This window comes from Nicotiana tabacum, chromosome 17 (assembly GCF_000715075.1).
Source record: "Nicotiana tabacum cultivar K326 chromosome 17, ASM71507v2, whole genome shotgun sequence".
Classification (NCBI taxonomy): Eukaryota; Viridiplantae; Streptophyta; class Magnoliopsida; order Solanales; family Solanaceae; genus Nicotiana; species Nicotiana tabacum.
In genome coordinates, this window is record NC_134096.1 from 126,060,376 (window position 1) to 126,071,289 (window position 10,914).

The following is a 10,914-nucleotide window of genomic DNA, read 5'->3' on the forward strand; positions in this document are numbered from 1 at the left end:
TTTCCCATATACTGCTTATCATGTGTTTTATTATAATTATGTGACTTGTCGGAGAGGTTTCAGAATGAATTAGAACATTTAGTTTCAATATTTAAAGCTTAAGTTGAAATAGTTGACCGGATGTTGACTTATGTGTAAATGACCTCGGAATAGAGTTTTGATGATTCCAATATCTCTGTATGGTGATTTTGGACTTAAGGAGTGTTCGGACAATTATTTGGAAGTTCGTAGTTAAATTAGGCTTGAATTGGCTAAAATAGAAATTTAAGTTTGAAAGTTTGACCGGGGAGTTGACTTTTTGATATCGGGGTCGAAATCCGATTATGGCAATTGGAACATGTCTGTTATGTCATTTATGACTTGTGTGCAAAATTTGAAGTCAATCGAACTTAATTTGATAGGTTCTGGCATCGAATGTAGAAGTTAAAAATTTTTTGCTTCTTTAAGCTTGAATTGGGGTATGATTTGTGGTTTTAGCGTTGTTTGATGTGATTTAGGGGTTCGACTAAGTTTATATGATGTGTTTAGAACTTATTTGTGTATTTGGTTAACGTCCCGGGGGTCTCGATTGAGTTTTGGATGGTTAACGGATCAAATTTGGACTTAGAACAATTGAAACTTGTTGCTGCCTACTTATGCAATCGCACATGCGAAAATGGGCTCGCAGGTACGAACTCGCAGAAGCGAGCTTGGTTGCACAGAAGCGGAATTGGCTTGGCAAGGGCAGGGGTCGCAGGTGCGCACGTAGGACCGCAGAAGCGGAAGTGAGGGGAGGGGCCTCATCGCAGTAGCGGCTTGGGTTCCGCAAATGCGAGGCCGCAGAAGCGGGCCTCTTGTCCGCAGAAGAGAAACAAGTCGCAGAAGCGAGACCGCAAATGCGGTTAAGTACTCCGCAAAAGCGGAAACGCTAGGCGTGCTACAAAAACAGAAGGGTCCGACATTTTTGTCATTTTGGAAATTCCAACCACGATTTTGCGGGGATTTTCATAGAGAATTAACGGAAAAATTTGAGGTAAGTCACTTGTGATCATTGTTAGTCGATAATATTGAATTATCATTGAGTATTCCAACTAGATTACGTATTTTTAAGGTGTAATTAGAGGATTTGGGTCTAGGGATTTGAAAATGAGATTTGGGGATTTGAAGGTCGAGTTGTTATCGAAATTTGGTAAATTTGGTATGGTTGGACTCGTGGTTAAATGGACGATTGTAACTTTTGTCGGGTTACGGTCGTGGACCCACTTGCGATTTTTTAGTGTAATTTTGAATTTTGTGGAAAAATTAATATTTTAATATGGAATTAATTCCTATAATTTGTGTTGACTGAATCAAATTAATTGTGACTAGATTCGAGTCGTTCGGAAGTTGATGCGCGCATAATGGAATTTCTGGAGCATTGTTTAGCTTGCTCGACATTGAAATTGTCTTGTTTGAGGTAAGTATTTTGCCTAACCTTGTTGGGGGGATTTTTCTACTTATTGCCATTGTTTGTTACGTGTGGGGGTGATACATATATGAGGTGATGAGCATATATGCATGTGCAAGGGTTAATCATGCTCGGATGTAAATTATACGATTTATTGTGCTTTGTAGAATTATGTGACACTCTTGTTTCATGTCTTCTTGACTTCTAGATTTCTATGAATATGACATTAAATGCTAGAAACCCTGATTTGGCTTATTATAATTTGATTAAAAATTTGACGAACTTTTGTAAACATTACTGATGTACTAAATCCGGTCGTTATTATACTTAATCATAAATACGATTCTACGACCGTTATTCTTGAGATTTTGAATTCTATACATGAGTTGAAGATCATTTTTGAGACTTGTTGAAATACTCGAATAATAAAGTAGTTGAAGGTTATTGAGTTGTTATTGGCTTGAAAGTCGTGATTGATGTTCAATTTGGAACATTCGTTTAAACACTCTCCTTGATGTTATTTATGCTTCCTACCTTGCTTGTTAATAATATACATATGCTTGGTAAGGAGTTTAAAGCACGAATGGTGATGTCGTGCCATTTTATGTACATTATCATGCGATGGAGAGTGTAAATCACGAAGGGTGATGCCGTGCCATTTTATATACATTATCATGTGAGGGAGAGTGTAAAGCACGAAGGGTGATGTCGTGCCATTTCAAATAGTATAAAGCACGAAGGGTGATGTCGTGCCATTCATATGCATTATTATGCACAAAAGATAATACTGTGGCATTTCATTTACATTATCATGTGAGGAAAAATGAAAAGCATGAAGGGTGATATCGTGCCATTATTTTATATTATCATATGTTCACGGCACGAAAGGTCTTTCGGTGCAGGTGAGGACAAGAGACATACATTATATTGAGATATCTTTTCGTTGTGTATACAATCATGCCTTTATCTTGAGCTGTTATTGTGCACTTGTGTTTTCTATGTGACTTGTAGTCGTTGTTCCTTATGTGTCGTTTACCCCAAGTATTATTGTGTTATCCATGTCTTCTATCTGTTTAACTTGTAAATAGTATGATTTTATTCTTGTTTGTTATATTTGCATCTAAGCCCTCTACCATGCTAATTAGTGAAATTATATTTTTCCTTCCTAATTGTTGTCATAATTTCTATGCCCCATTTCCCCAGCCTGTTTCTGCGGTCCATACGTACTGCTTGTTCGTTGTTGCTTTCTGCGTGCCTCCCACCTTATCTCTTTTATTGTTATTGGCATTTCTCCCACATAGTTGTTACTGTTATATGTATGCGCAGTGAGAAAGAGATAAATGCATGAAGGGTGTTGCCGTGCCAATTTATCACGACCCAAACCGATGGACTTTGACTAGTGCCCGAGTTTTACCTAGCGAACACCCATAAGCATAGTTTAAGATATAAACATGAAATAAGTATAGGTCATGCATAACATCTACCCCTAAACTGCTGAATAATGCGAACAACATATGTGAGGAGACATACTCAAAAGACATGCATACATATACATGCGGAATACAGTAGGGCGAGCCGACAAGGACACATACTATCCAACTATAGATGACTGTCTACATGCCTCTAATAGAGTGTAAAATTGTATAAAGGGTGGTACTGGGCCCCTTCATACCCTTATATGTATACAAAAGTATCGTACCAAAACCCAATAGCAGCTTTGGATCAAATAGAGCACACCAACTCTCGCTGAGCTAGGATCCTAAGGAGGGGGACCGTCAGCCTACACCTGCGGGTATGAAACGCAGACCCCCAGGCAATAGGGGCGTCAGTACGAATAATGTACCGAGTATGTAAGGCATAAAAATCAATATATAAAAGGCATGAAAGAAACATGGAGTAAAGAACTCAACCTGTAAGTCTAAATAGCTCTGTGAATCATGAAAATATTTATAATGCCATGCGTATGCATATAAATGTCATATCATGCATAGGTATCACTACTAAAAATCTGCTAAAAACCGACCAACTATTTCCGACCAACATTGGTCGGTCAAAAAATGCGACCAAAAATCGTCCAGGTTGGACGCAAACTGGGGAAAAAAACATTTATATTTTTTTAAAACAAAATACCGACCAACGTTGGTCGGTAAATTGGTCAATAGCTGGTCAGACAAGAAAATTTTGGATTACCGACCAACGTTGGTCGGTAATCTGGATCTAATTTTTTAAATTTTAATAATTATTTTATTATTTAAAATATTTTATAATATTTAAGAATTTATATTTAAAATTACCGACCAACGTTGGTCGGTTAAAGATTTTAAAATTTTTTTAAAAAAAAAACCGACCAAAGTTGGTCGGTTTTTGGTCAAACGGTCAGCACTTAATGTACCGACCAAAATTACCGACCAACTTTGGTCGGTAATTCTAAAATCAGAGAAGTGAAAAACGGGGGAAACCCCCATTTCTCTGAAATTTTTCCCTCTTCTTCCTTCCCTTCTCTCCTTCTCCCAGCCCCTCCCCCTCACCGTCCAGGCCTCCCCCTCGCCGTCCAGCCCTTACCCTCGCCGTCGTCGCGCCGTCGCCGCTGCCACTGCCACTGCCGCCTCTCGATCTCCTTCTCCATCTAGGTTTGAATTACAACCCATTTATTTATTATTTCTATGTTTTGTTAATTAGTTATGAATTAGTTTCAATTGATTAGTGTTTTAATTATTTGAACATTGTATTTTATTGAGGATTAGGGTTTAGGTCTTGTTTTAATTAGTTTTGTTAATTAGTTTTATTAACTAATTAGTTTTGTTAATTAGTCAATTATTTATGAATTAGTTTAGTTTAGGGTATGGGTTGAATTTCTTTAGTTTAGTTAGTTTATGTTTAAACTCGTAGGATATGAATTGAAATTTTAGTTTTTAGGATTTGTTCTTGTGAATTGAACTTTTAGGATATGAATTGAACTTTTAAGATATGAATTGGACCTTTTGGATATGAATTGAACTTTTAGGATATAAATTGGTGTAATTAGAAAAAAATAATTATCTTGAATTAACTAAAAAAGATATAATTAATTTATAATTGTAGAATAAATTAATTTGTTCTTGTGAATCGAACTTTTAGGGTATGGGTTGAATTTCTTTAGTTTAGTTAGTTTATGTTTAAACTCGTAGGATATGAATTGAAAATTTAATTTTTAGGATTTGTTCTTGTGAATTGAACTTTTAGGATATGATTTGAACTTTTAAGATATGAATTGGACCTTTTGGATATGAATTGAACTTTTAGGATATAAATTGGTGTAATTAGGAAAAAATAATTATCTTGAATTAACTAAAAAAGATATAATTAATTTATAATTGTAGAATAAATTAATTTGTTCTTGTGAATCGAACTTTTAGGGTATGGGTTGAATTTCTTTAGTTTAGTTAATTTATGTTTAAACTCGTAGGATATGAATTGAAATTTTAGTTTTTAGGATTTGTTCTTGTGAATTGAACTTTTAGGATATGAATTGAACTTTTAAGATATGAATTGGACCTTTTGGATATGAATTGAACTTTTAGGATATAAATTGGTGTAATTAGGAAAAAATAATTATCTTGAATTAACTAAAAAAGATATAATTAATTTATAATTGTAGAATAAATTAATTTGTTCTTGTTTTATTTGTATAGATGGAACATCGTACTTGGATGTACAATAGAAATTATCCTAATCGGCGGGGATTGCGGGAGGATTTTGTAGAAGGGGTTGATGACTTTATTAGACATGCAATGTCACTTCCACCATACCAAAGTGAAGGAGTAATTAGGTGCCCTTGTGTCAGGTGCGATTGTATGAAGTTTAAAAAATCGGAGGAAGTTAAGCTTCATCTTTATAGGAAGGGGTTTATAGAGAATTACTTTGTGTGGACTAATCATGGAGAGATCGATGGTAACCGTGGGATATTTCATAACATGGTTGTTGGTGAAAGTAGTAGGTCGGTGGAGAATACAAATCTTGATTCTAGAATTCAGGATATGGTTGCGGATGCTTTTGGGGGTGAGCCCAATGAAAATGTTGAACAAACTCCTAATGATGACGCAAAACATTTTTAATAACAGTTAGAGGAAGCTAGTCGTCCACTACGTGAAGGAAGTCCGCACTCTGAGCTGTCTGTTGCAGTTAGATTACTAAGTATCAAATCTAATTGGAATATTTCTCAAGCAGCCATGGACTGTTTCATTGACCTTATGAGTGAACTAGTTGACCCTAATATCAACTTACCTGGTGATTTCTATAAGGCGAAGAGATTGGTTTCTAAGTTAGGACTTTCGTCAATGAGAATTGATTGTTGTGAAGATGGTTGCATGTTATATTATAAAGATGATGCAACTTTAGACAGTTGTAAATTTTGCGAAAAGCCTCGTTTCAAGAGGCTTTCCAGCGGGAATATGGTCGCTGTCAAGGCAATGCATTATTTACCTCTTATACCTAGGTTAAAGAGGTTATATGCGTCGATGAGTTCTGCTCCTCATATGAGATGGCATTTTGAAAATAGAAGACCACCTGGTGTTATGTGTCATCCTTCAGATGGAGAAGCTTGGAAGCACTTTGATAGGACATATCCAGATTTTGCTAGTGAACCAAGGAACATTCGGTTAGGTCTGTGTGCCGATGGCTTCACGCCTTTTTCTATATCTGCGACACCATATTCATGTTGGCCTGTCTTTCTTACACCTTATAATCTACCACCTGAGTTGTGTATGACTAGTCCATATATATTCTTAAATTGTATTATCCCCGGTCCACGTAATCCGAAAAGTTTGATTGATGTATATTTGCAACCTTTGATTGATGAGCTAAAACAATTGTGGTATGATGGTGTTGAAACATATGACATATCAACCAAGCAGAATTTTAATATGCGTGCTAATTTAATGTGGACTATTAATGATTTTCCTGCGTATGGAATGTTGTCTGGGTGGATGACTGCTGGGAAGCTAGCTTGTCCTTACTGCATGGAAAATAGTAAAGCGTTCACTTTGAAACATGGCCGAAAGCAATCATGGTTTGATTGTCACCGTCAATTCTTGCCTGATGATCATGAGTTTAGAAGGATGAAAAATGCATTCAAAAAGAATAAAGTGGAATATGATTCTCCACCTCCGATACTTTCAGGTGAGGAAATTTGGGAGAGGGTCCAGAACTTCAGTAAAGTTACTGAGGCTCCACCTTATAGATTCCCCGGATATGGTGTTAATCATAATTGGACGAAACAGAGTATATTTTGGGAGTTGCCTTATTGGAAGGATAATCTTCTCCGACACAACCTTGATGTCATGCATATTGAGAAGAATTATTTTGATAATTTGTTCAACACAGTGATGGATGTTAAAGGTAAGATAAAAGATAACCCGAAGGCTAGAATGGACTTACAAGAATATTGCAGGCGGCCTGAATTATACTTGCAGACAGCAAACAATGGTAAGGTGTTCAAGCCCAAAGCAAGTTACACATTCACTTTGGAGGAAAGACGACAAATTTGTGATTGGGTTACGAAATTAAAGATGCCTGAGGGTTATGCGTCGAATCTTGGAAAAAAAGTAGATATGGGGTAGGGAAGTTGAGCCATTTGAAAAGTCATGACTGCCATATTTTCATGGAGACCTTAGTGCCTATTGCATTTTGTGGTTTGCCTGAAAGAATCTGGAAACCCATCACAGAGATTAGTTTGTTTTTCAAAGACTTGTGTTCTACCACATTAAGGGAAGAAAACCTACTTCGGATGGACCAGAACATCCCTGTAATTTCTAGTAAGATGGAAAAAATATTCCCATGTGGTTTCTTTGATGTGATGGAACACCTTCCAATACACCTTGTACACGAGGCACGACTTGGAGGGCCTGTTCAATGCAGATGGATGTATCCCTTTGAGAGGTAATATTATAAGTTTGATGTAATATTCTATTTTATTTGAATGTTATTGGCTAACATGAGATTATGTAGGACAATTGGCAAATGCAAACAATTTGTTAAGCAGAGGAATAAGATTGAAGGATCTATATGCGAAGCCTATCTTGCAAAGGAAACTGCACATTTTTGTTCTTATTATTTTGAGAGTAACGTGCCATGTTCTAGGAATAGGCCCAATAGGCACACGGTCAAATGTGTGAATGATCCATTATATCTACCAATGTCCATATTCAATCAACCAGGCCGATGTTCTAAGGATGTTAGAAATAGAAGTTTGAGTGATATGGAGTACAAGTCAGCTACACTTCATGTGTTGCTAAATTGTCCCGAAGTTGTACCATTTCTCAAGTAAGTATTGATTTATTAGTTATCAAAATATAAAATTTACTGTGACTACGTATTGATGCAACTACTAAAAATATTTGATATGTCACAGTCACTTCTTGGGTCAATTTGGCTATGATGTTATATATACGAGATTTGATACGTGGTTCAAATAGTTTGTAAGTGTATATATATATATATAGTGAATGTATAAAAATTAATTCATAAGTTGTGCTAATTTATGACTTTTTTTAACTCTATGTAGGTAAATAATATAAATAATGGTGTAAATCAATTTTTGAAAGATATATCTTGGAGACCTGGGCTTCAGGTCACAACAATGTCTAAGTACGTAGTGAATGATTATAAGTTTCATACAGAGGATTGCTCTAAAAATAAAAATAGCAACAACAGCGGGGTGTGGGTTCAAATTGGTGATGGCAACCAAGTTGGAGATATTGATTATTATGGTGTGGTCAAAGAAATATTACAACTAGAAAATACAGGTTGGCCATATAAGAAATTGATACTCTTTAGGTGCAAGTGGTTTGACCCAAATCCAACAAGAGTACACAACCAATACAACATAATTGAGGTTAATCATATGAGGGAGTATGATCGCTATGATCCTTTCATAATTGCACATAACGTTAGGCAAGTGTATTATGCTCCTTATCCATTGCGGCAGAATAAGTCCGATTGGTGGGTTGTAATAAAAACTAAGCCTGTAGGTAGGGTGGAAGTCGAGAATGTGTTAGATGTTGCATATCAAAACGATATCTCCAATATTCACCAAATAGTGGACGATCAGTTAGAAAATGATTTGGAACATCCTGAACGCATATTGGAAGAAGTTGATATAAATGAAGTAACAATTATAAAAAATGAGGACGAGGAATCAACTGATGAAGCTCAAACAAGTGAGGACGAAGAATTCTCGGACGAGGAACAATACGTTGATGAGAATTAAAAAGTTAGTTTTTTAAAGCACTCTCGTTTTATAGCTAGTTTCTTATATGTTTCAATCTAAATGTGTATTATATTATGCAGATGGCAGGCAAGGGTCAAGGTAACAATGACCCTACTAGTTCTCGGGGTCGAGAAAAGGGTAGGAAGGGAAAGAGGAGGGTAGAAAATAATACTCCCTCTTGTCCACCCTTTTCAGAGATGCCTATGTCTTATCCTCCACCACACGGCTATACTGAGCTGCCACAGCATCACGAGCCGTACACCTTCATTCAGACACCCAGTCTTCCATCACAGGGCCACAGGACTATACGTCCGACATACAGTCCAGCTGCCTCACAGCCATCTGCATCACATCCACATGGATCACATCCCTACATATCACAGCCACATGGATCGCATCCACCCATGTCACAGCCACTCGGGTCATAGCCAATCGGGTCACAGCCATTCGGGTCACAGCCATCGGTATCACATCCACTTGGGTCGCATCCAGCTATGTCGCAGTCACAGGGATCGCAACCATCTTCATCATCGACTCCATCTATTGCAGGCCTTCGCCTGGGAGGCATTAGCTCTGACCCGCCTACACCGTCTTCACATGCCTTTGATACACATGCTTCAGATGGTGATGACGAGGTAGTGCATTATGATCGATATGGCAGGATCATCATAGTCCCTGAGGGTGATGGGTAAGTGTTATTCATTAGTTTTGCGTCTATTGATTTGTAACATTTTTACTAAGATATTAATGTGTTTTTATTGTTAAATTGCAGGTTCAGGCCGGGTAATAAGACTACGAGGATAATCACCAATGCCATCAGAAAGCTTTATGATGGCCCTTATGCGACTTGGACTGATTGCCCATTCTCACTGAAGGAGCAAATTTTCAATCAATTTAAGGTATAAATGTTCTTTTAAACAGTTTAATAATTTATATTTATGATGTTTCCATCTAATATTTAACTTTTGAAATATAGAGCAAGTGTGTATGGGAAGACCGCTATAGCGCGGAAGTGGCTACAAATTTTCATCATAAAGCTCGCAAGAGATTGGCGGATGCTTTCTCGGATGCTAGAAAGAAGAACAAGAGGCCTGGCTGGTTACTTGAGAATTTGTGGAATGATTTGCAAAGGCAATGGCTTACCGCAGAGTTCTTAGAGAGGAGTGAAAAAGGAAAGAAAGCTCACGCATCCGAGAAGGGAGGCTCCTTGCACACTGGAGGTGCGATCAGCCTAGGGACAATAAAAAGAAGATTGGTACGTAATTGCTTAAATTATTTTACTTTTCTAAGTATATCTATTCTGTTTATTAACTAAATTAATTTGTTTTCAGGAAAAGAAGTATGGGCGTCCAATGAGTCATGATGAGTTATTCAAGGAGACACATGTTGTGAAGAAGAAGAAAGAGGGGGATCAAGATAGGTGGGTCGAGGACCGGGCCTCGACTGCATATGTAAGCTTTCAATTTTATTTAAGTATTATAATTTACTTTTATAAACAACTTGAAATACTAATTTAATTTAAAATAATATAGGGTCGCTACCAAAGTAACGTAGAGGAATTCATCCGTAGTCATCCAGCTGGTGAATCGGGTGAGCCAACCCAACCTTCGGACGAGGATGCTGAAAGAATATGGTTGGAGTCTGTTGGCGGTCCAAAATGGGGGAAGGTATACGGGCTTCCTACTAAAAACTTCCATCGCTATAAGTGTGGAATGCGAGGAATAGGGACTTCCTCGCAAGGCGAGCAACTTAATAGGGAGAGCCTCTCCGCTATGCGGGATACAGTGACAAAGCTCACATCAGAGCTAGAAGCGGCCAAGGAAAGAGAAAGGCTTAGAGATGCTCAATTCCTTGGCATGCAAGCTCAGATCAGAACTCTCCTATCTAGTGGAGCTTTTCCGTTGCCCCGATCTCGTGAGTCATCTCCAGAGGGTCGACCTCCACGTGATCGTTCCTCCCGCCCTGCTCGTGATCGTTCCTCCCGTCCTCCCCGTGATCGTGCTTCCCGTCCTCCACAAGACCGTTCTCTATATCGTCTTGTAGATGAAAGTTAATCAGACGGTGATGATGATGTTGTACAAAACACCCCTTGACTTTTATATACTTTGAACTAGACAAATAGAACCAGTTTTGAACTAGTTGTAATTAGTTTTAACTTGGTTTTGGATTTTTATGTTCAATTGAACTTTAATTTGTTAGTTTTAAAGTATTTATTGAATGTTTTGGTTGTTGTTGTTGTTGT